Raw genomic sequence first — 26,296 nt, 5'->3', positions numbered from 1 at the left:
ACACGATCAGGTGGCCAAGATAATACATCAGAAGCTAGTGCAAAAATCCCGGCTGATCAAAGAAAGTTTACAAGTACAAGCCTCAGGCCGTACTAGGGACCTCTATTCAGAGACTATACTGGGACGGTGCCATAATAAGGGAAAAGACGATTCCGCACAAGACCAGACATAACCTTATCATCAAGAAGAAATGGCTGCCTACCCGACACCGCGATGCCCAACACCAGCAACTTCCAGAAAACATACGTGGACAAGATAAGGAGGTACACAAACCTAAGGCCGACCGGGCTAGCCGAGTGGGTAAAGTACCTGCCCGGCAACCCAAAGGTCGCGGGTTCGATTCCCGCCTCGGGCTTGGATCAAAGTACTGCAAAAACCTTGGGAGGTGCAATATGGCCACAGAAGCCGATGCGCCAATAACTACCAAATCAAAAAAAAAAAAAAAAAAACAAACCTAAGAAGTCAAAGATATGTGCGTATGGACCAAGTAATGACTACCACTGCTTCAACCACCAGCATGGTGTTAAAGGGCCTCCATGAGAACCTAGTAGCAACGAACTCCAGAAAGCAGCGGCCTTGAATACCTACATGTAGGATAGTACGAGAGCTTCTTGACCAGTAGTAACAATAATACTAACCGGACACAACCAACGACCCCATGCACTTGGTAAGAGTACCCGCCTCGAGGCGAACCATAAAAGGAGAGGAAAAGGGGTTTTTTTTTTTCATAATAATAATAATAATTAATGAGCTTGACCTTAACGTAAAATTAAATTGAAATTAATTTAATTTTAGTTTGCTTTAAAGGAAATTATTTTAATTGCAGTTTAAAAATTAGCGTAATTAGAATTAAAGACACTTTAATTTAATAAAATATTATTAAATTAAAATTATAAAAACGTAATAAAAAGCTAATAAAATTATTAAAAAAACTACTATATTTTTCTTTTAAATTCAGAAGATTTTACATGTTAGTTATGTACTTCGATTCCAACCGGTTCCTGTTTATTATTATTATTATATTCTGAAATATTAGTCATTTTCATAACTTACTACATCCTGATCTTATTAGATTCATAGCCTGCTGCTACCATCTGCTATTTTTAAGTTGAATTGGAACCCCGTTTGATAACCTTTTCTTTAACTTTGGTTTCTCTAAGGTTTTATTAAAATTACATTTCTATCGCTTTTTTCACAGCGAAAGGACCGAATCCCGTTGAATTGATTTGTTTGGTGTTGTCGCGATAATCGATAATCAATTAAAAATAAATTTAAATTGACAACTCACGAAAATTAAATTAAATATAGATTTCTTTAAGCGATACTGATAGTTGAAAGTTTACTTTGAAGTTGACCTACTATATGCTAGTGCATGGTACAAAATGGCCTGTTTGTTCCCATCCGTCATTGAATTAATCATTTCTGTCAATTCGGAACTGTTTTCTCAATGTTTTTTTGTTTTAAAACATCGAGATTCAAAGAGATCTGCTCAGCGGTGGTTGTGGTTTGAAGATGAGGAATCGCTAGGCATTTCAATGAGTTATGTGTTGTGTCATAATGATAACCAAGGACAAAACGGATTTTTTTTTTTTAGAAATCATAAATCCCATTTAATTCTATCAGTGAGAACAATGAAAAAGAAAATAAATTAAGGAGTGCATTCATTGAAATCGCCATTTGGATGGACATTTTTAAAAATGCTTCTGCTTTTTGACACAATCGCTGTTAAAAAATTAAATTTTCATAGCCAGAGAGAGAAAGAGAGAGAGACAATATGACACATGAGAATGATACGCTTTCAGAAAAAGGTAAAATATATGAAACGAAATGGATAGAAAAGTTCTTTCTTTCCCGGACATTCAGCTTTGCCACTTCGAAGACTCTTTTTCTGTACATGCACACATAAATGCAATCCTTACTTATCAGTTTGTATATGTGTAATAATTTGAATGATGTTGCGGTTTAACGCATTGCAGATCGCAACTTTTGGTTGAATTTCAATGAACACGCTTTTGATGTAATTGCTAAACTGTAGAAATGACTTCCGTTTATGGAGTAGCTGGCAAAATTGCTAGAAATGGATGCTGACAAAATTTGCCCCATTGACAAACTGGTCTTATGCTAGTTATTGTTATTCTTTTTTAATTCCGAAGTTTTCCTCGCGATTGTAAAGGTCTTTAACAGAGAAATTAAATGCTAATGAGAGTTACAGATTTGCTTTACAAATCTATGGTATGATTTGCTTTACAAACCACTAAAATCCCTTTCCCTTCCTGTGACGTCGTCTTCAAATGCGTTAACCAGGATGATCATCAGCGTGTGAAAAGGAAACATTCCAACGCTGTTAATTGTTCTTTTGTCTTCCTTTCACTGTGCCCCGCCCACATGCTCTTTCAGCACGCTTCTTCTTCTTCTTTATGTCCGTGCTCAGTATGTAAATGGATGCTGAGTATGTTCTTTCATTCAGTTTCTCGATCACCACCACCGATGTTGATGGATCAGAGGATGGGTGTACGTCGGCGGCATCACGTTCATATTCATATTAAAGGAGCCGATGCACGAGCTCGTCATACACGTGTTGATACCCCCTACGATACCCGCACTGGCGGATAAGCTGGATGTCATGGATGCAATGGGCGGCAAATCTGTGGACGCCATATTTACTGCCGAAACTACGGGATCTTGCGGTTTCACAAGTCCTCCGTTGACCGACGGTTGACACGGCTTCCCATCTCTCACCAGCACCGGCACCGCCACTCGTCTCGGAGACGGTAACGGATTTATGTCCAGTCCCTTTTCTTGTCTGGCCCGTTTCGTCTTATAGCGGTGATTTTGGAACCAGATTTTCACCTGGGTAGGAGTCAGCTGAATGATGCTCGCTAAATGTTCACGTTCTGGCGCCGATAAATACCTCTGCTGTCGAAACCTGCGCTCCAGTTCGAATGTTTGCGCTTTGGAGAATAGAACGCGTCTTTTTCGTTTCTTTTGTGGAACTTCTACACAACTTTCTCCGATTTTTTCTCCTTCAGCGGCTGAACTTGGGAGAACTGCGGACGGTTTGGTCTTCGTTTCGATTTGCTCTAATTTGATTTTTGGCAACTCCAGAGTTCTTTCACCTGCGTGATCGTTGCTCGATAATGTCCTATCCTCCATGTCTCTGTCAACACTGTCTTCGTCATCGGATGTCGGGGGAGAATGTCGACTTAGGGTCACCATCTCGGTCGCCGCGAAATCGGAAGTTGCTAAAGAGTCTGAGAGTGACGGAGACGGTTCCTCCATAGGTGAAAGAGGTGACTGCCCCGGCGGAGAAGTCGGGATTGCAGGTTGCGGATCTGGAATGATCGATGCGAGATGCGTCCTGAGGTGCGGCAACTGTGTAGTATCTGGCTGTGAAAGTTGGCCGGGTATGGATGGAGTCGTAGAGAGACTGGCATTGGCAAAGGTGTCCACAGAGAGAGCGCTGAAAGCTAGAATAGAAATAAAAGAAAAAGTGAAAATTAGTACGTGTGCTTAGTAAATCAAACTGTTAATTTAGACCACACACACAACTTCTCTTTCAAATATGAACAGTTTACCATAAAACAAAGTTAAAATCATCCTCGTGACTGACGAAATTATATTTTCTCTTTCTCCTTCGACTGACTCATTGTTTGCGTATTTACACTTCTTAAGAATTATTGCTATCTTTGAAAGTACAATGGGATTCAAAAGGCGCGCAACCAATGCTATATTTTCAGTTGTTCAGTTTAATTATTATAATATAGATTACAAAACATTACTGGCTGGCTGAAAGATGATATAACATCAACATCTGGGCACGATCCGGTCTGCTTCTGCATCGGTTAGAATCGAATTCTATCTATCGAATTCTACAATGATAAATTAAATCTTAGAACATTGGTTGCATGAATTTTGAATCGCCAGTATGTGTTGAGATTATAAGACTGGTTATTCAAAACATTACAATAGATAATTGGTATCGTAACTGTGCCTGTTTATGGTATCGTGGGATGCTGTGCAGTGAATAAATCGCAGAAATTATTGTACAGTACTTTGTTCTAAGGCTATCGTAGACTCTGAGGTTGAATTATCCACGAGGGGGAGCTCCCTATTGTTTCGCTATATAAACAGCACTTCTTTTACGAATGGTACAAATGCAGTTTTGTTATAAATGTTGTGTCAATAACATGGTAGCCTTCTTCTATGGTTATTATCATGTTATGGAGTTTCAAGCATCGCTCTCTCTCCTCCTTCCCCCTCCCTCCCACCTCGAGGGTCACATTTCTGTCGTTCTATACCGTATTCGAATAGGCCCGTGTTTGAATCCTGATCTCACTAAAAGGACTTTTTAGTTTTTTTCTTCTTTTTTCTCCCTTGTTGCCAGAAATTTTTCTTTCCGGTGCCCTCTTGTTTAGTCCAAGCCTTATGCCAGTTAGTATGCGAGTGCTTGAGCGAATAACTTAAGCTAAAAATCTAAAATGCTGCTTCAGTCAATAAGGATTTGATAAATTCAGGAATTGGTAAATTTTATTATTGAGCCGCGTGGACAAATGGTTCGTAGTTCTTGGATTGTATCAAAATGTTGACATTGAGACCATTCCTTTTCTGTCCTCCCCCAACCCCTCAGTGGCAACTTAGTCGCACAGGTGTCGCGCGACTAAGCTGCCCCTTCGTTTGAAGAGGTCTGGATTCGATTCTCATCTATGATTGGAGGAATTTCTATAGTCCTTTTCGATCAAGGCTGCAATTAGTCGATCTCAGAAAGTGAGCAGCCCGCGCAACATGCGGATTGGCCCGCGAACACACTTTTGCAAACAAAGCAAGGAGATGAGCAAAAAGCTGATATCTGCACCATTAATTGTATGCCTTTAAAAATGATAATTTGATTTTATTTGCCGTTTCCCTTGAGATTTAACGCAGCAAATCTAGCATTTCTGTCTCAGTTGGATGCATTTTCGCGACCGTTTTATGATTTCTTTCATTACACCCTACGTTCTTTCCCCTGGCTTTCGGAAATTCATGAAAGCTCTGGCATTTGAGTGTAAACGTTTATTTAGTTTTCGGAACAAGAAGAAATACAGAAGGTGATGGGATTCGCGCAGTGTTATTCTTGGCCAGAAATTGTTACTCACTTAGACTGACATGTATGTTCTCTGTTTATGGTGGCCCTATCTCCACCTAATGTCTCTGTGAAGGAAGGATCTCTGTAAAATGGGCCTGACATAGTATTAATAGACTGGCATGATCATTGGCGTTATTATAATGCAGTAACCAAAATCCAGGGCTCCAATTTTTTTCAGACATTTTTGTAAGGACATCTTCTAGTATCCACTGTAGAACTTCTTTGCGAAATGCTTGTTGACTCTTTGTGAAATGCTAGTTAAGCCCAATTATAGTGTATGCAAATATGATTCAGAAGTTAAAATAATTATTAAAAAAAAAGATTTAACCTTTACAAATGGAAATTAATTAAATTATAATTTTTACATCAAAATGAAATAATAATTAATAAAATTAAAATAGTAAAATTACTAATAAAAAAGGGAAAGTTTTTAAATTCTTAAGAGCTTACTACAAAATTTAAATTAATAAAAAGTTATATAATGCATCAGTAACTTAACGTAACGTAAAATATCTAACGTATCAGTGATACTTAAAACTTTTTAAAGTGAACACAAACGTTCATAATTAATCCATTTTAAACAAAAAGCAGATTATAAATGAGATTATAGAAAATAGTTATAATCATTCAATAATTTATAAACAAGCAAAACCCAGCTAACACACACAAGTATAAGAAAACGCAGAACATATAGAAATCAGTAATGTTTAAATGGTTTAACAGAGAGTACATCGTGGAAAGGAATCCATTATGAAAGTAGGAGCAGCTAAAGGGTAAGGAGAATATGATAGTGTTCTAAAAGGTGTTTGGAAAAGTCAATTCTAGAAATGTTTTAAACAGTGGCATCGCCGCTAGCTTAAATGCAGCCTTGAAGAAGGTAAACGAAGAAAATATATCAAATATTTTCACTTATTTCCCCTTGCACAATACACAATCTCTTGACCACAAACATGAATAAATTTTCTGTTTATATCCTGGATGATCACATATTCAGAAGAGTTCAAAAAATATGCAGAAAATGCAAGAAACAGCACCTTATTTAGCAGTCTGAATGAGAGATTGAACCACGGTCGCTCAAAGCGCGTGTACTTAAGCACCTGACCACTCTGCTGCGATTCGTAGCAGAGTGATTATCGAATATGCATTACAAGACCTCGTCCCATTCCTTTTCTCCATCTGTAGTCCTTTAACACGTGATTTGCTACTACCATTTCCCCAGACCAATTGCTCCCAATTGCTTGGTTGTCATCAATGAAAACAGATGAAGAGAGAGAGGGTGTAAAAATTTTTGCTGTAAATATATTTAACTTATATTTATTATTAAGAACAGTATACTAATCTTTCTATTCTGTGTGCAGCAAATTGGAGAATTTATTCTGCTAAGTTCATTTCCATGGCAAAAGTTTTTTTCATGGGCAAGAGTGTTTTTTTCCTTGATGAAGAGTGAAGGTTCTCATTAGGAGAATGCTTCCACTGATGCAAAGAAAGTAGGTATTGCAGTCAGAATATTTAAAACAATAATGAAGAATTGTAATGCTTCTAAGCAGTAATAATGTTAGGCACTTGGGGAACAGAAATCCGGGAGTCACATATAAGATAACGGGTCGAGGAGCTAAAAGTGATTCAAGAGAAAAAACACTTGTGTTACAATCGAGTGTGACTTGGAAATTTCAGTGCATTGTATACAGGCGGCCAGGGGAGGCATGGTGTCCTGTCCATATAGGTCCTTTGCTGTAGGGAGAACGACGTCATTATCCTTCTATACAAGACGACAGTTAAATGCGTTTGGAACGTTATATTCGTTATATCTAAGGAACGTTATATCTGAAGACACCTAAAAAAAGACAACTTCTTGAGAGGCATCAAATGCGCATTACCATGCTCAAATGAATTTATGGATTGCAAAGGTTGACAAATAGACATCTAAAGAAATTGAGGTTTATAAGGTGCTGAGGGGGTTGAGTAAAATGAATGAGGAAGGTCTGTTCTCCTTTGTGGGCGAAACACGAACCAGATGACGCAAATATAAAATCTCGAGGAATAAAAGAAGATTGGACCTCATAAAGTTCACCTATGGGCAATGGGTTATGGAACACTGGAATAAGTTGCCTCCCAACGTGGCAGAGGTTGAGTCTGGCTAAGTTTAAAACGGAATTGGTTGGTTACCTTGTGGGAATGGGAACAGTATGAACTTTCTGTTTTATTTATTTATTTATTTATTATTATTATTTAGTTCTGGCTGATTCCGAAAATGTCCGCTTCCTAACATAATTTGTCCTTATTAATACTAATTTATATGGGAAAAAATTGACTGAGGATGACGCTCGATTTTGACATCCTGTGAACTCTGCAACTCTAAGGCGAGCATTGCAACTCTCAACTGACATTTTAGCAGTTCAGCGTTTCTTTTTTCTTTTATTTTTTAAGACATTTCCAGTAACTCTGTGATTATACATCTATAATTTTCAAGTAGCCCAAAAATTATCGGATAGTAATTGTCGATGTCTGCTGTCTGTCCAATTCCATTTCAAACCTGAATTAGATCAGGAGCGGAGGCTATAGCTGGCCCCTGCGGTTCCCAACAATTCACCCTCCCCCATATTTTTGCGGGTTGTAACACGCTAAAAAAAGTATTGGCTGTTGAGGGTTCAATATTATTCTTAGAGTTGCAAAATTTTGCCGGAGCCAGTCCCTCTGAATTGGGTACCCACTTTTTGGTAACTTGGTAAGGTATGAATGATAGATTTATTTATTATTTATTTTTTTATGGCAGATGCAGAAAACGTCCACTTCTCGCATCATTTAACCATTATGCTTGTAATACTAAGACGCTACGTTGAAGCTGCAGATGACCATAGATGTTCATTACTGCATTTACTGTACACAGGGAGCTGCACCGTATGAGTGTCCATTGACATATCTGTTTCTCAAAAGTCACGTATCACACCAATGAATGCTAGAGTTCATTTGCAGTGGTATCCAGCCCATTGTTCCTGAGCTGTGAACTAGCCGAAATACTGGGCCCTGTAGAGCCTGGAGTCGCATAAGTCAGATGATCGGTGTGAAAAACATCATCTGTCGAAGTGCATTATGCCAACAGTGAAATTTGGAGGAGACGGCTCATGATATTGGGCTACTGTTCGTGGCTCGGATTCGGACCGTTCGTTCTGCTGTCAAAAATGTTCAGTACTGTACTGAGTTTTGCACTGGCCTCTTGGAAAATTTCGTAGTGCCCACCGTTTTCCAGTTCTATGGAAAATCCAGCAACTTGATTGGCCATTTAAAGTCCAACTCTAAATCTGACCTGATGGAACACTTTTAGGATGAATTTTAGCGCGGCCAATTTCGCCTCTCTTCTGAAGTTTCCATTCGTGCTTCATTGCAGCTGAACTAGAGGTTGCAAAAATGATGCTGGAATGGGAACAGACCTCGATGTCCGCTATGAGGAATTGGTTGAAAGTGGTTCAGGACGGATCGATGTTGTTATCGGGGTCATGAGGCACACACCTCATTTGTTCAAGATAACTCGTGTTTTTCCAAACACGAAGGAATCCAACTGTTTTTTGTTAAGGTAACGTTTACTGCGTGTATTCTTAAGCAAATGTGATGAGAAATTCACAAGACAGCAACACGTATACAAGATTTTGGCTGCGGGGGGGGGGGATATTATTTCAAATGAATCCAAAGTACATTAGTGTAACAACGGCAAGAAATTCAACATTTCGGAGGTGATTGATTATCCTGTTATCCCCCCCCTCCGACTTCCCTAAAGATTCTCGTACAAGAATATTACCGCAGATGCCTAATTTTGCAATTTCTCTAATTCTGACCATTTTAACTATCAAACGCTGCATTTAAACATTCTTCAAAAATTATTAAACATTCCCAGCGCATCGAATTCATTAAATCATTCATTTACACGAACTTTTAATGCCAGACACGTGGCATTAAAATGCAAACGGCGCTGTAAAATATTTAAAAATGAAAAGAGTTACTTTAGAAACGCGTTCCGAAACTCTTTAAACGAGCGTCTTTCCTAAATAGCCCCAAATCGCTCACTCAATTCGTCCGCTAGATGGCGCCATCTCCTCCGCCCAATTTAGTTTAATTTCTCATTAGTCTCGTAATAGGTAAGTCGCATAGAAAATCGGTAACATCGCCGCCCACCCACCCTTGCTTCCTATTATCTGCGCAGTACTAATTAGAAAAATTTAGCTAAAATAGTCGTCCGCTGGGTGAAAATGAAAATTCATTATAATTCGTTCTGCAGTTGTGGCTCGTGCCATTTAATGTCACCGTAACGGCGCGCCCGAGATGCACGACATGACGGAGGTTTCCGCTATTACGTAGGCACAGACCCGGCTACTGTCTCCAGAAGCGGCTGACAAAGGGCGACATTTTGTTTTACAGCGGACAGCTCTTCTTCGCCCCACCATTCACCCTCCCCCCTCCTCCCTCTCTCTTTCCCCGTCCCCTGATAGAAACGTTGCTTGTGGCATCAGAACGAAAGAAGATACAATCTCCATAAAAGTTAATTAAATACATGTCACTCGTGGTAGGAGGCTAGGGCCGGCCGATTAAAAGGCTCGTCTCTACCACAAGTGTTAATGAGAGCAGTGCGGCGCTTATCTCTCGACGGTTCCGTCATTTGTACTCTGACTCACGAGCCTGTACGATAACCACCTCAAGCTTGTCGGCAACGGGTCGCTGAGTTGTCGCTGCAGACAGCGGACAGGTTTTTAAAGCACTTAGTCTTCAGAGAAGTAGGCTTCGCTGATAGGTGGGTAATTTAGCCGCGAAAGAAATTAAGCTTCGTATATCCACCGCTTGGTTGGAACATAAAATTTCTCGAGATACCTGGAGAGGGCGCTGCCGTTCGTGTATCATTTACGTTAATCGTCCTATTCCCCTAGTTAACAACGTCACTTAATAAAGTAATCTCAATACTGAAGTGCGAGATAAGTGCCTAAGAACACCACAATATCTGTGGAAACTTTCTTTCCTAATTACTTTCCACGCGCAATTTCTATTTTTAACACACGCGCACTGCTTTGTGGTGACGTTTTTAATCCAACGTTAGAGAATGTAAACTACTGTCTCGCTCTAATTATTGTTTAAGTAAATTAATACAGATAAGATGATCATTTGAATCTACAATACTAACAAAAGTGACCTACCCATCCCAAGCGGTATAATGTAGTTTTATAATTGTTAGCCGCATCAATAATTTCACTCAGAGACCCCACACCGGTGTGATATTACTGGAATTAATAAATAATAATAATAATAAACATTTTATGGCTGCTTGTACTTTGGTATTCGTTGGAGAATTAGCCTGTAAAAGTTGACAGAACTTGGTCCACTAAACAAACATATCTGGCCGCTTGTTTGACACTCCTGGTTTATGTGGTTGGCAATCATTGTCTTCGTTAGCAAAGATTACATCATCGTTCTCCGAACGCTCATAATATCACCTCTTCATCAGAGGCGGATTGGCCTTAACAGCTACCGGAGATACCCCACTGGGCTGCTCACTTAATGACACCAGTGTGTCAGCAGCTGATTGACAAAATAAAGAGTAAATTAATAAAAAATAAAAACCAACGAGCGTTGAGAAGGATAATATTAATACAATTTAGATTATTGAATTATCAAATGCTAGTGTTAAGGCAGTAAATAAATAAATAAACTCGGTTACGTGCAAGCCTGTAAAATTAGCGTGAAAGACAATCCAGAAGTTTACATTCCGATTGGAGAGTCGTTAAAGATTCTATTCTATATGATGAGTTTTGAGTAATTCTAAACAATTAGGGTTATATTTAATTTACAGTTAAAGTTATTTAATTTAAAGTTAATTCGCAAACAGTTGCGCACGTATGAGAGTGTTAGTGATAAAATGATATCCGACAGAGCAGTCTGGCTTCAAATTTTACTAAATCTTCATCAATTTAGTTTAGAATTTTCAGTCTATAATGTTTAAGAGCTCTACCATCTCTTCTGTTATGTGTAACCTCAGTGCACACTAAAATATCGGAGATTGGAAGTCATAGCAGACAAGAAAGACCTTTGGGAGCATTGATCTTTGGCTTCCATTGATGATTAACACAGATCTATGGCTTCCATTGATGACAGGTTGTTCTTCTGTCTTCATTCCGATCAGGTGTTATGCTTCTTTTATTTGACCTGCCTAATACACTTTGAAAACCCACTTGGCCAAAAAGTATGGTATGTGTGAGCACAGAGAATGGAAACATACGAGTTGCGATGTTGCATCTTCCTTCCGCCTTATCAGTTTTCTTCTGCTGGGGAAATTGAGTGATCCTCTGCAGGATCACTCAATTAGTCATATTCTGCTGAATAAACGTGTCTGTTGTCGATGCATGCTGCTAATGCCCAGATTTCAGAAGCATAAAGGGTAACTGGATGAACAGTTGTGCAAATAATTGATTGATTGTCAAACTTTTATCTCCATTGAACACGAAACATATTCTGGTAAGGGGACATCATAAAAACTGATGAAATTGAATATTTTTAAAAATAACATTCCGAAAAAAAGTAACTAACTTTTTTTTAAGTTCTTTACCTATCAGTTAATAGCGGAGATTGCACTGAATAGGATTATACTCGTACATGCAGTATAAACTGCCTGTGCGCGTGTCCAGCTTTCCAAAACCAGGAGAATATCTCAAAAAGGAGGGATTGTATGGTATGTACTGTGTTTCTTGCGTAATATAAAATCTGTGTTAATCTTAAACCGCACTTTAATGTTTACTACTCATATATATTTAATGTACATGGAGTTATTACGAAAGAAGTATAACATTCAAAGAATATATTATGATTTAAGTGTGAGACAGTGATGAAAATAATATCAAAGGATAAAAACAACGCAGTCAAAGACTGGCAACTTGTTGCTTTCTTCCCGTGTGTCTGTTCGGGAGGATAATAGATGTTTAATATGGAGTCTCAGATTGACGAATCCGAGTTTCCAAGTCATTTGTGTTGGAAATTCGCACGATTAAACAACGTTAAATGTTGAAGGGAGAAAGGGATTATTCTGGATATCCACAACCCCATCCCCGGTCGATGTGTTGTTTAATAGTTTTTCATTGAGTAAACAGATTAATAATCTCTAGAAATGTAGGTCTAAATCTTCCTCAGAAGCAACCATCTACCGAAATCATTGTCAAACATTGGCAGTTAACACATTTCCAACATTGTCATATGCATGATTATTTGAGAACCTACGCAAACCACGTGTACCTTAGGACTGCTATAAGGGTGGAAATATAGATATTGCGGAGATTTTTAGTGTCCCTTATCCCGATATTGTGATGGGAAGTAACCTCGTCAGTATATTTGGTATTTGACAGGGCTTCATCATTTGAAATGCACTTTATGAATACAACAAAATACGAACTTTCCTTCCTTATTTCCTGTGATAGCTTGAAGTAACTGCGATTTGTACTAAGAAATGAGTGCACTGCCCACAATGACCAGGAATGAAATCACCCTGGACCGGCCTTTAAAGGTCAAATAACAGACCATTTTCCTTTTATTTATTTATTTATTTATTATTTCTGATATTACTATAAATTTTAACCTACGTAATCAGCGTGTAGGATGTTTGGGCCCTGGAGGTAATTAATATCATGGAAAGCTTTTGGGGGCGCAGGCGCTGTGCCGGGTGAAGAATTTTCGAACGAGTACAGGCGTGAAACCAGATGTTTCCCGGAGTGGTGATGGGGGCAGTATAACGATAGTAGTATATTTCTAGGGAAGGTGATAAACGATGATGATATCTGTGATTGACAGTAATTGTAAATTTAACTTCGAATTTGTCTCAAGTCTTTATATAATATGCGAGTACTCGTACATGGAAACATATGTAGTATCATCAGCACCCGAACGTCAATTCAACTCCACCTTGGCATACACTGTGATGAATACTGTACAGAACTCTGGCCAGAAATGTGTGTAATGTTATGTTTGTGCAGTGTGTGTGTGTTGTTTAGTTGTTTCTGGCCACTTTATCACTAGCAAGGCGATCACATTCATGATTATTGTGAACCTATGGAAACCTAGAAAATTTGCCCATTGTTCGTCTAATACCACGGGGATGTGGGCCACAACTACGCATGTACTGTAGCGGACCTCGACTAATCATGCTGAATGCCCAAAACGAGTTTGGGATCATTCAAATTAAAAAAAGAAAAAACATCCCGCGTCCTGGCCCCTTAAATTGCGGGCCAATCACGTCCTGACTGCACTCTTAAATTGTGCCAAAACACATAAACTGACTGTCTCTTCTTCGAAAACCAAGATGCCCTTAATTAAGGGTACTCTAGACATCTGAAGACTTCTTGTAATTCTCATTCAGGTTAAGTTCCTGAAAATCAGCATCAGAGTGAAATATCTAGGAATTGTGTTCGACCACAAATGGACTTTTATGCCACACCTAGACCATGTTAAAGTTAAGAAATACATAGCTATGCTTGCACGGATGACCTAGACAGATTGGAGTCTTAAAGGTCGGACGCTCAAATTAATGTACTCGGCTGTGTTCCTCCGATAAATTCTTATTCCCCCCCCCCTATCTAGTTCCACAAGTTGGAAAGGATAATTTTCGCAAATAAACTCAACAAAAACCAGCGACTCCTTTCACTTCGAATGACCGAAGCTTTCAGAACCACCTCCACCCAGCCCTCCAGGTGATTTCTGGTAACCACCCTCTGGATCTTTATGTCACCTTTTGTGGCCTCCTCTACAGGGCCAGAACCAGTGTACCAACCGACTTCCTGGGAATTTCCACTCTCACTGCAGACAACTATATGGATAAGATGTGCTTGTGGTCCAAAATTACCAACTTATGGCAGTCCTGCTTCTCCTCCGGAATCAAAGACGAAGCCACTAGAAAATTCATACCTACATCCGCTTCTTAACCAAACACACCCTGGCCTGGTTCACTGGAAATCACATTCTTGCTGACCGGCCACGGCTCCATGAAGGCCCGCCTTAAACAGTTTGGGACTGCATCTGCTGCGAGAAGGAAGAATGGTCTCATCTTCTGCAGGACTGCGTGGCTCACCTTAACCGCAGGCAACAGCTCCTCCTTTAGACCAACCTTCCAGACCTTAATTAACTTCATTCCCTGATTGTAAACAAGGAAGCTTTCAGCGCCTTCATACATATATTTTTTTTTTTTTGTATACAGCTCCTGCCATTGCACCCATTCCTGCCATTCCACCGGCTGCTGACTAACCCGCGCATATGTGGGCTACTTCTAAACAGTCTTTTCCACTGTCAGCAGCGAAACCTCAAGAATATTGCAAACCTTTTGGGGTAGGATTTCATCGTTCACGTCACTATGTTGGCATGGTATTTCTTTGCGCAGGCCCCCATTTCTATGCTTGACCCTCTTTTGGGGAAGGAGCGCCTTCTCTGTCGATCTCTCTGCTTTCATTCCTGTTTCTCTCATCAGCTTGTTCTCTTTCTGTCCTTAACTCACCCTTCTCAAGGGTGTTCTCTCACTAGAGGCTTCCGATCTCGCCTGAGAGACCTTCTTTGCGTGTTCCCATTATTTCTCAACACTTTTTTATCTCCTCTCTTCTGTATCATCTCTTCATTTCTTGGGTCCTTGGGATACTATTCTCAGGAGCGAGTACCAGACAAGCGATGCTAGAGCAGAATTAGAGCAACACATTTAACAACTTCTTGCGTCATTTGATTAGGATTTCCAAGGCCATTGAGATCCTCTGCAGTGGTGCTGAGTGCTGTGAATGCCTCCTTTTTTTTATCTATTCAAAATGGGTCATGTAGTCCTTCACCATTTAAATTCCCTGTCCGGTGAGCATGCTTACAAGCAGGCCTTTTGTACTATGGTGTATTCGAATTAAATGTAACTTGATTATTCTTCTTTTTTGTTGAAGACCATTTGCGCAGTTTGCTTTTCATTTAATTGCAAATCAATGCAGTCTAAATAGTTTTCAATTTTTCTTATGGTACCGTTTGCCTCCTCTTTAAACGAAACTCAGTCTTTTGCTTTTACAAGTAGAAAACAATTCTACATCATAGAATATTACTGCTTAATCACTGCAATTAAATAGCAGTATACTTCTCTTTATGGGGAGGTGATATTTATTTGGGAATATGAGATTGTGCGATATTTTTATATGTAAAATTCGGATTTTGGTTATTGTTATGTACAGAACGAGCCCTTTGCACTACTTGTTTAGACAAATTGTACAAAGCTGCTCAAATTGATGGGGATCTTGCAAGAAAAAAAAAAACACAACAACACCATAAACCAGGCTTCAGCTAGAAATGTAGTCAAGCCCATTTTCAACCAAGTTCAAATTACAAAAATAGCGATTTGCTCTTTGGCATCTGGGCCATTGTCATTGATCAGAAAACTATTGTGATATGATCATCAATAATACAGCAGCCATCTTTGAATATCATACTTGGCTTGATCTTTAATCTTTTGAATTTTTTGCCAAGTATTTAAATAAATAAAATTTTCTGTTTATACTCCGGGATGACCAAAAGGTCAGAGGAGTTCACAAGATAGACATAATACAAGAAACAGCACCGTATTCAGTAGTCACGGGCTTGTAGGTACTGGTTATGGACCTGGGTATTCTACGTGATCCTTAACAGGCATATTGCGCGATCTAATTCGTACATTGTCAGAAAAAAAATGGCTAGCTGTTGTCTTAAAAATCATCAAACTACAAAAAGGAATTTATTTTAATTTTACCTTTTTTTTGGCGACGCTTAAACGTTTCTAGTAATCACTGCGAGACCACTTCAGCGAATAATATTACCATAGAATGGTTAAATGATGTAATGAAGCGGACTTCTGTATCTTACGAAAGATAAAAAATAAATAAATAAAAATTCAACATTCTTGCTTTTTTCCCATCGTGAAAAAAGTGACCATCCAGTTCCACTTAACTAAACTTTCCCGCCTCGGCCACCTGGGCAGATAATTTATTCTGATCGTCTACAGCACAGTGTCCGAAGGTAAATTTCATAAGATCCAACCTTTTATTACGCCATAAGATTTTATAATTGTGTTCTCCCTAGTACTTGTCTTCCCTACCACTGAGAATATAATTTCCTCGTTCGTTTTACTGATCCCTTCAGGGCCTTATACACCTGAATTAGCCTACACCCAAAATGATTACTTGTCCACACTTTCGAAGCTTTGCAACCCGCATCCTCTAAACCGTCTTCATATGGGTATCTATTAGCGACTCATAAGCCGGTTGCCCATACGAGGATGGCCTAAAAAAAGGCAGTAGACGGCCTAAAAAAAGCATGAAGATTAAAGCTCTAAAATCAGTCTTTAGAGCTTTAATCTTCATGTCTCCATTAACCACAACTCCCACTCCCTTCGACTATTGTGGATTATATGAGTATATTCAACGTCCAGAACGATGAACGCTAGCTTTTAACGGATTCAAATTAAACGATTTTGTAACGGATGGCAGTCTGTTGAACCAGGCTTTTCTTCGGTATGGTGCTCGGTGGTGCAACTGCCTCAATGTGATGGTATTTACCATTCAGTTAAAATATTTTAATAAAAATGCAAATTTAACCCAGAGTCAATAAGATGGGTGGCTCTGCTTTCGCTTAACAATGCAGTATCACGTAGAAAAACGGAAATATTTATGGCAATAAACTTATTGAAATACTGCAATTGAGTCGTAAGTTACAATTTCTGTAATCTGTTTGTTACATGAGACAGTGTCCACTGGTTGAATGAACTCGTGGACCAAATAAGAAACTTTTTTTTCGCTTGTGATTATGGCTTACAGTGCTGTAATCCATTTAGCGCCATTAACAAGAGGTGTGGTGAGAAGTTTCTCCATTGTAGTACCATACTCTAGTTTTCCATGGAGGGATCGTAGTTCAAAACTTTACACCTGCATTTTTCTTGTTTATAATGATATCTTAGAAGGGCATTGAGAACGAAAGCGCGAAATTTGAGCATTTCTGATAAAATGAAGATAAAAGATAAGTTTGAATCTGGTCTATCGGTAGCTAACGTGCTTGAGGAGTATGAGATACAAATAGTTTCTAATATTCGTAACAGCAAAGGAAAATCATAGTTCGCTGTATAGTTTGATGTTGGCGCTTCTATTACTAGTGGAATAAGTGATGATTGTATAAAGGTGGCTCAATGACAAAAACCCTAAAGAAGCTGTGTACTAATGATTTGTGCAGCATCATTCGGTGTAATAGGATGTGGTGTTGAGCCTTAGACTTGGACGTACACGAGCATAAACTTAGTGCTGTTGTGGAGAGAAAAGAGAGAAAGCGAAGTTTCATTATATAGCCATTCAGTCTGTGTCCCCCCCTACCCTTGATAATCTCCATGCTTCAACACGAACACGCAGCAAAATTAAAGTTATCTTTCTTACCTTTGTGTACTAAAATATTATTGAAATTTTGATATCTGTGAACATTTCCAGCATTAGACTTTTGACAGTCTCTATATTTAAATTTGGTCGAAGATTACAAAATAAATATGGTTAAACACGCAACAGAATTAAGAACATATTCTGTGGATTCTTTCTCATTGAATGCAAACTGGTGCACTTTGTACTTCCACACAGTTGCGCTTTGTTGATAATCTTACCAGTGTTCGTGTGTCAGTCGTGATTTCCTTTTATTCTGGTTAGGTTATTCATTCTATCACCTCCGTGGTAGCGGTCTTGGTTCGCTTCGCGTGAGAGACTGGAGGGATTCTTGAGACCTTTTCATACGGGGCAGTAGTTGTCCAATCTGAGCTGGAGGAATAGGGTTTTTCCTCCGCAAAAAAATGCAAACCATTCGTGTATACACACATACACATACACGTTGTACAGTCAAGAGACACATGGTCCGCTTTATAATTGTCATCCGATATACTGTGGGGGGGGTTATAAGTACGAAAGGAAGTGGAATTGTTTCCCTATCCACAGCTGGGATTGTGTGGTAATTCTGTCATTTGCTTTGTATATAGCTGACAGAATATAATAAAGATTAATTACGAGTAAGTTGCTCATGTGAAAAAAATACTTGTTCCGAGATAATAATGTTTAATTCTATTATTATTATATCTTGGAAATTTACATTATTGTGATAATTAATAGATAACAGAACAGCAAAGGCTTAATACGTTCTATGTTATAATTAAATAAATTAGTTTAGGAATGGAGGAATTGCCTCTATGATGTCCTGCTGTACAAATAGATTACACGTATTCCGCCCTCTCGTAGACAAAATCAATGATCCACTGCACCACGGAATCGGAGGCCTGAAGACCCCAAGCCCGACCCCAAAATACATCGAATCACGAACCCTAATCTTTGACCGAGAGAATACAATACGTCCGTATTTTAAAAACAATTTAAATGCTTTGAAACCAAACAAATAACGAATCTATACTTTAAAAACTGATATTAAAACAAAAACATTAAGACTCCTCTGAAACATTAAGAAACTAAAGAATTTTTGTTACTTCTCTCATATCACCTGTTATTTATTTGGTTTCATAGCCTTTTAAATTGTTTTTAAAATACGGACGTATTGTATTCTCTCACTCAAAGATTAGGGGTCATGATTCGATGTATTTTGGGGTCTGTGGCGCATTGGATCATTGATTTTGTCTACCAGGGTGTGGAATACTTGTAATCTATTTGTATAGTTATTCAAGAACGGAGAGTATCAACATTGAAGTGTTCTACAAGACATCATAGAGGCAATTCCTCCATTTCTAAACTAATTACCGTGATAAACAATGTAATCGGTGAGGTTCTGTGCTCAATGAATGTTTGTTTCCATTGATACTTTCGACCACTTTTCATCTCCGGTTGGATAGGTGCATCGTGATAATATAGTCGATTTATCACTAATGTGGAGAAGTCTGGATTCAGGTCTCTTCGGTAGTTGGTGGAATTTTCATTCCTCTTCAATTGGACTTGTAGTTATCCGGGGTGGAAGTAGCAAGGTTCCCCTCCCGAGACTTACTCCAAGATTTTCATTACACACAACATGCAGATCGCCAAGAGAACACACAGAAAATTCGCACGACCTATTATTCCCATAAGAACTGGCGCATTATGATAATTTTATGGTTCACCAAATCAGCTATTTTCTAATTTTTTTTTTAAATTTTTAAAGCCCTTTCACACGGTCAGCTTCCACCACTCCACTCCACTCCATCTGAAATGTAATAGGAAACAACGGCAGGTATGTAGCGCCACTCCCTGTGGAATGTCTAAACCACCTGTGGGTCAGTTGGACTCCTCAGGTGGTGGCCTTTGAGTCGACCGTGCGAAAAGATTGTTAATAATAGCAGTGCCATAAGGGTCGGTATGGAAATTACAAACGCATAACGCAATATAGGAAATATTAGTAAAAATAAAAAAAAAGGACAAAATATATAATTTTGTTCCTCTTTAGAAATATATAAACCGTATGTCATCCCAGAGTGCGACTCTCTGAACTGTAATTTGTTTATTTGTGACACCTCATACTAAAAAGAAGAAGAAGAAGCGCGAGTTTATCTTGAGTCGTAATTTATCAAATAGTACCCGGGGCAAAGTTCCTTTTGCGTTTATTCACCCCTGAAAAGCAGAAAAATCTCTGCTTTTCTGTTGTAACGTTAAAAGATAAAAAATAAAAGTTCGGAATCCCTGAATGATGACTTATAGTTCTGTATATGAAATGGCCATATGGGTCACGGTGTCTGACAGCGGACGATTCTCACATTGTCTCTTAATTTTGGAAACATTGCTGATCGTTACACTTAATTAAAAATGTCGCTGCGTGGAAATCCTAGCTTCAAAGTTTCGAAGTAACATTTTGCTTCGAAATATTTTAATTTTCGAATCGAAAGTCATCTTTTTACAGCAAGATGTTGGCCGCATACGAACATGTCCTTTTGTTGTTTTTTGCTGAAATTGTGTTGAAACTAAGGATTGGTGCGAATGTTTCTGATACCAGAAACGACTCGAATTTGTTTTTCTACGTGAAATGCTAAGATCAAAAATTCCTAGAACTAGATTTACTTTGTAAGTATTGCTTCCTTGTTCTTTAAACATAAAATAGGCACTACAGTTCTGCTAAATTAAATCAGTGATGTATTTATTTTAAATGTAAGTGTACAGAAGCTTCCACTGAGATAACGTACATATTTTGCTATATATACCACCATTTTAATAGTTTAATCTCTCTCTCTCTCAGTGCAGTCGGCATCGCAGTAATCGTATCTTAATGCGCCTGACCCTGTTATGACAACCCCAAGATGCTATATGGAATTAAGATCAGAATTCTGAGACAATATGGTTAATTGTAGAATTCTGTATTCCTAAACCAGGCGTACAATCTTGTATTTATAGTACAGAACATTACTGATAGGATATGAATGGTCATTGTCAAAAAAATTTTAATATACAACGCAAACTGGAGGTTTTCGACATTACGAAAAACGGTCCTAGCTTGGTTAGAAAATTACCTGCCAATCCTAGTCCCAGTACGAACCACAAGAAGTGCTATCTGGACGTTCTCCATATCCAAATTCGATTTGGATTTCGGGCATATTTGACCTAAACACGGAGTAATGCGACTTGTCATTCTATAGGATCTCCTTCCGTTGTTTCAGAGTCCACGGACGATGTGCATCGTTCCTCTTCAAAGGACGTTTGGCTACGATTAGTATTATTCGGTGTTCGTAGTTGCATCTTTCCTATGAAACCGAGAAGACCGTGCTGTTCCACACGGACAGTGCAGATCCTTGTAGACAATCTTGTTCAATTGGGGATCTCTAATGTCATATTTTATAGGTATATATTTTTGGAGAAGTTCTAACTATTTCCTTTAAGATTTACTGAAGCCCCTTTTCTTTAATTTTCTTGGTGTATCGGATCGTTGTTTAACTATTATATCGCCATCAGTTTTCCATATTTCACAAGAAAAGAGAATAAATCCCCATATTTGGATGAAATTCGTCAGATTGTCTTTACTCTTCTGTTGTATTCTGCAAATAAACTGCTTTTCAGAAAAGCCGTTGAAAGTTACTTATTTGAAATTCATTGGATTACTTTCCAACCTGATGGCTAATCGGATGGTTTGGTCAATCCATTGGATGATGGAGGAATATCCACCAGTTCGTAATGGGGCGATTAGTAATTGTCCTTAGCGAATATCATTCGCATAATTTACGTTGCAAATAGATCTTACTCCTACCATTTACATATTAATTGGGTTAGTGGGAAAATGAACTTGGAGTATCTTTTTCCTTTGACCTAACGTATATTTTTTGGTTGCTTAATCAAAAAGTTTTAGATTTTTGTTTATTGTATTTGTAATCTTAAGTTTTTGTTTATTTCTTTGGTGGATCTGGGGAAGTTCTCATTGCTATTATGCTCATTTGCCTCGTAGACAGAAAATTACATCAGGAAAGTTACTTGTGAAGAAACTAGCAGAAACTGGGCTACTTCTCCCCCTCCATTCATCAAGCGAGTATCCAACCTTATAATGATTAGCCTGCAATGACACTGATATGAGTATAAAACGCCTTTCAAAAGCATCGGAACCTATGGCTTACCATGATGCTTCAACGTTTTATCATATGTACCTCAAGTACTTAATACCAACTTCTCAATTTTGAAATCCAGCATGTTACTGTTATACATTGTTACTGAAAAAATCATTGCGAAGTGTTTCTGAAGTACGCCAATTAAAAAATATAGGAAACTTATCAAATGTTTCAAAGTTGGAACGACCAAAATCGAACGAATAACAAAGATTTGGCGAAAATTTATGGATGCAACGTATAAGTACGTGTATACACCTTTAACCATCATTATTTATAGGCGGCTTTCGTTTAGTGCCTTTTTAAAAGTTTTACTTTAGAACCTATAGTCACGCTCATCCCCATGTAGACTCTTCACATTCCCTACATATAGGGCCAGCCTACTCCCGACTAATCTGACTTTAACATCGCTGATGTAAAGTGCTGTAGTTGTAAAGCAAACATTCCTGTTTAAATTTTGATACCATATTTTGCTGTTCAGTTCATTTGCATGATAATAACACTGTAATGTAATTTGTCATTCTCAAAAGCTAAATTTGTGTATGTAAATTAGCTTTTGAGAATGACAAACTACACTGCTCCAATTAGATATTTGTTATCTGTAAGGTACAGTTGATGAATTCCATTTCTGAAATATGGAAATTAGCTTATGGGTATCCAGCAGAGAGCGTTGTGCATCTGAATAGGAAGTATCACAGCCAGGTAATACAGGGATTTCTCAATCTGTTGATAAGCGTATGCAGTGGTTCTCACGCGCACTTTTTTCAAGACAGCGTTTCGAACCTGTATAAATTTCTTGGTGTGATCGACGACTTGAAATTTAGAACCTAATAATGTAAGTGTAGAGCCTAATAAGAAAATACAACAGCGTCTACTATCATTTCATTTTTTTTTCATCAGGAAATATCTTCACTCTGAAGAAAATTTGGTATTAGTTCCTCCTAAAGTGGGGGAAGGGCATCATCAACCATTAGAAGGAACTCGGGGCCTAATTACACTCTTAAAAAAGTGTGACAAATGGGTGAAGGATATCTTTGAGGGAGACACGGTAACTGCCTTGAGGCAGTTCCAGTTTATCCCAAAGATAGGAAATTCTCTATACCTGATGGGCGTTGTGTCCCCTCTCCAGTTGTAGTGGCGCTTCTGGGACTCTCCCGCCCCCCCTTCATTCGCCGATATCGATATTTTGGGGAAGGGGGAGACAAAGGAAAAGAGACCGCTATGGAGGAAGTGGTCTGGACAAGCATAATGCCTAACGCATACAGGGAGTTCGACATCTTCCAGAAAGGAACTTGACTATTGTACAATATGTGGATGAAATCCTTATGCCAGACGACTTTTTTAGTGGTGGTAAAAACGATAAAAGCTTTCCTCAGAGAGTGTCTGGTGGAGAATTTTCTTCAGAGAAAGGATATGTCTTGAATAGAGTAGTCTCTAGGATCTCGAGAACTGAATCTTATGGAACACGTATATGGCATGCTGTAGAGAAACAAATGTCGAGTTGTCAACTACAATTATTATCTAGCATCCAGTTGTGTCAGGCGATATATTATTATTATTAAATAATAATTAAAAGTATTTTGGTAATTAAGGTTAAGTAAAATCACATGTTGAAAACAGCACATGATAATAGTCATAAAACTTAATCTTTAATTACGAACAGCAAACATAATACTAAACATAAATTCTGTTAAAAACGTAATTGTTCACCACCAACTTTTGTTTCCCTCACAGTTTCAAAAATGAAAGTAAAACAGATTAATAAGTAACTAGAAAACAATAGTCTGATTGCATCGTTCTCATGCGATGGAAGAACTTAACTCACCTGTTTTTAATTTTCACTTATTGTTTATATTATTACAAGTTCTCTGTCACGTGGCAAGTCCATGAATTCAATCCCATCTCTTCCTGTGTGCGCCCTCTCCTTTAACTCGCGATACACATCAGGCTCTCTCAATCATCCAACATTCCTGTTCTTCTTTCTGATCATTTCTCCTTAAATTACATCTTTTTTACGGTCTCTCTCTCTCTCTCTCTCTCTCTCTCTCTCTCTCTCTCTCTCTCTCTCTCTATTACATTCGCCAAGTTGATCAGCGATTATGAAAAATCATTAGATTAATTAAGCACTTTTTTTAAACCTTCGCTTACCTAATGTAATTATAGAAATTTTATGTAATTCTGTATTTTTTGTTATAAATTTCTAATAGACAATATTAATTGCTTTATCTGTATGAAGTATGAAGTACATTAACTGTTTTTATCTGTATAACTTTTTGTTTGGATACTAATGTGTCCCTAACTAGCACTTTGCTGTTCTGAGGCGAGACCCTGGTCTCAAACTGAATAAACAAATAGATGAAATGTATACTTACATTGCACCACTTTGCATTTCTTTAAGCAGAATACACAGTTATTGGATTGATCAGTGTGGCACATGCTATTATTAGTTGCAAAAGGAGACGAATACTAGTGAGTTAATTTGTAGAAAAGCGTTTAAAATGCGCAGATCACGTGCATCTGCAGTGTATATTGCACGAATCAATTTGAATGGACTCGCATAGTCCGGCTCCGAGAAGCTGGGTTGGCCCACACGGAAAATTATTCTTCATGTTGGACGAGACCCTAGAGCAGTTGATCGATGTGGGCATCTATACTGTAGATAGCAGAACGCGCACACGAACACGGCCGTTAGGCAGCTTCTGGAAAATCTGGACGGACACCTGAGCGCAAGGACCGGATATTCGTAGCATGTTGTGGCTGACAAATTTACCTCTCCGAAAAGGATTAGAGACGATGTTAATTCTCCTTTGGGACGTTGAGCACCAAGAAGCGCTGTCAGTAGACAACTGGCAGAGGCAAGTTTGCTCTCGCGTTGCGCGGACCCTCCCTCAGAACACCCCGCCAGTTGCAGCGAATTGTGTGGTTCAAAAATAAATAAATAAATTTTCTGTTTATGCTCCAGGATGAATCACACATAAAGTCAGAGGAGGAAAGGTACTTGACTGTATTCAGCAAAGGCGTGAAAATTAAATACCAGGAATGATGATGATTGCCATTCACCATTGTTTTTGTTCAAGACGTCCTCATAGGTTTTTCCAACGGTTACGCATCCATTTTTTAACAATATATTGTCCTTTACTGTAAACATAATCAATGTTAACATGCATTTTTGGCTTTCCGGATCCTTTTATCTCTCTCTCTCTCTCTCTCTCTCTCTCTCTCTCTCTCTCTCTCTCTCCTGTTGAGCGTGCCTAAGACTTGACGGGGCTGCAAATTAGTCTGTCTAAACCTGTCTAAACCATAGCGATTTTGAGGAATATGTAACTCAAGCATGGAGGAACATTCCTCAAAAGAATATAGAAAACCGTTTTTGATTAATCAGTGCCAAGATGCTTAAATGCTCTCATCAGAACCAGCTGGGACAGGAGCGAGTATACTCTATAATGGTGTTCTCTGGTTTCCGCATTAAATAAAGATGTTTGTTTATGACGTTTTGATTAATTCTTTCCTTTGCCCTTGCTCTTCTTTTTATATTAAAACTTAGATAAATCAATGTACGCTTTTAGGATGCTGCTTTATTTCTAGCACCGGGTGTATCTGTTGATCTTTTTTATCGAATGATCATCGTTTTGTAGCCAGCATTTTACTTACCAGACCAGTAGAAACTCTGAAATTCCTTCTTGCATATCTAGAGATGTACTATACAGTATAGGAAAAAAGTCATGAGTGGTAGTTAACTGACGTTACTAACCAACACCTCTCCCTGCCATTTCGAAAGCTGCTTATTGGGAAATACCACTGCTTATAGTACTTTCTGCACAGTGAAAAAAAATGTAGTGGGCATCTTGTTGTAATTACATGCTTATGCACACATCATCATCATCACTATGATATATAAATTACCTTTCATAACTTCGTTACAAATTTAGCAAAGTGAATATAAAATTCTGTATTTACAAATGATGCAAACAAAGTACTCTTTGTAATACTCCCAGCAGACCTTCATGATCATGTCTAAAGTCAGCACAGTCCACACAATCCCTCATCACGTGCTCACTAGTCCTACTCATCCCACAGTGACATAAATCATCGTTAACTTATCCCGGGAACGCAGTTGTTTTTTTTTTTAAACCATGTCCCCCCCTCCCCTTCGAACCAACCATTGCCTTGCCTTAACATGGACACATCAGGAAGTTAGAAATGTTTATGAATATGTACAAATCTGTACCCATACGAATAGAACGACCTCTCGTATTTGTTCTTAAACTTGCATAAACATTTGTAAATAGTTTGGATGTAAGGTCTTACGTGCCAGTTTCTTATAGAAGACTTCTTATTGGCTTATTCTGGTAAGCCTATAAGAATTCTGAAAGATCTCTCTCAGATATGCTGCATCCTCGATGCAGCATATCTGAGTCCAGTTAAATATTTAAAGTCCAGTTAAACTGCGTCCAGTTAAATATTTCTATAGTATTTTCTTCGAAAAATCTTAGAAAGCTGCTGAGATTGTTGAGGGTTGTTCGAAGTGGGAGGATTTCCTCTACCATTGCGTCCGGTTGTCGTAGGAGCTTAGCGAAAATATCTTC

Source organism: Mastigoproctus giganteus, chromosome 3 (genome assembly GCF_048544385.1).
Source record: "Mastigoproctus giganteus isolate SK-2022 chromosome 3, ASM4854438v1, whole genome shotgun sequence".
Lineage (NCBI taxonomy): Eukaryota > Metazoa > Arthropoda > Arachnida > Uropygi > Thelyphonidae > Mastigoproctus > Mastigoproctus giganteus.
The sequence above is the reverse complement of the archived record's forward strand: the minus strand, read 5'-3'. Positions refer to the sequence as shown.